The following is a 1,243-nucleotide window of genomic DNA, read 5'->3' on the forward strand; positions in this document are numbered from 1 at the left end:
AGAGAGAGAGAGAGAGAGAGAGAGAGAGAGAGAGAGAGAGAGAGAGAGAGAGAGAGAGAAGGGTAATTTATAATTACCTCAATCTCCTAGGTAATTATAAATCCAGTCAGATTGACCATCAAACAAACCACCACAACATGGTCGTTTTTATATTATTATTTTAGCTCAGGACCCTGTGGGCTGCAGCGAGGCACCCCTGCTTAGCTGGTATAGCTGTGGGGCTTTGCTGGTTTGGTTATTCTGAGATGGATTAGCCAAGTTCTTCTCCTTTATGTATCTCTCGTATAAACCCAGTCTTGGAAATGGCATACTGTCACTTCTTACTCTACTGGTTTAAGTAAGTGCCGTAGCTGAATGTCACTTGAGTGCAAAGACAGGTGAAGAATTGGAGCCAGTAATGCCACCTACCATACTATGGTCCATACTATAAGGAGCATACGGTACATTCATTAACTTCATTAACTTCAGTATGTTGTTTTCTTCTTGGCTGGAGTGATAAGGAGTGGAAATATAGACTACAGCTATCCAAGCCAAAGAGAGGTGACCCACAAGGTCAATGTTAGTTTTGTTATGTACTTGTGTGTGCACATATATACAACATTAAATGCAAAGGAGACACAGGCACTTTAAAATCCAGCGAAATAAATCTTCCCTTTGTTCCCTGGATCATCGCCTTCCTCCACTCCCCTACAGATTGTGTGTATGCTCACGCTTTAATTTATGCTTTAATTCTTACCTTAGCTTATTTACTCAATTAAAAAAGAGATTCAAGCGTAGAAAACTCCATCGCTCATCATCCACTAAAGATTTACTCTAGAAAGGGATGCATATGATTTTGCAGGCTCATTAACTATTCGTTTTTTTAATTGCATATTCTGGATGCTGTTGGTTTATGTAAATGCTTCTTTCGTGTTCAAAGTGACCTTGTTTATCACCCCTGAGTCAAAAAGAAAACTATTGCTTATTAAAGAATGAGGCGACAGGTCACCTCTTGAGGTTTTCTGAAAGGGCTGTCATCAGATAAACTGGAAAAGTTTGATTTAATACCAACTGGTCCTTTTGGGTCATGGAAAGAACATTTATTTTAATAACTGTTTGCAGGCACAGGCCTTTGCCCTAAATAAAATGATGTAAGTATTAGTTTACAGGCAAATTTGAAAGAAAAAAAAAGTCAGGAGAGGAGAGGATTAAGTGAAATTCCTTAACAGATTTTTTTTTCAAGACTGCATGGACTCTTTATGTC

The sequence above is a fragment of the Mus caroli genome, chromosome 1 (genome assembly GCF_900094665.2).
Source record: "Mus caroli chromosome 1, CAROLI_EIJ_v1.1, whole genome shotgun sequence".
Classification (NCBI taxonomy): Eukaryota; Metazoa; Chordata; class Mammalia; order Rodentia; family Muridae; genus Mus; species Mus caroli.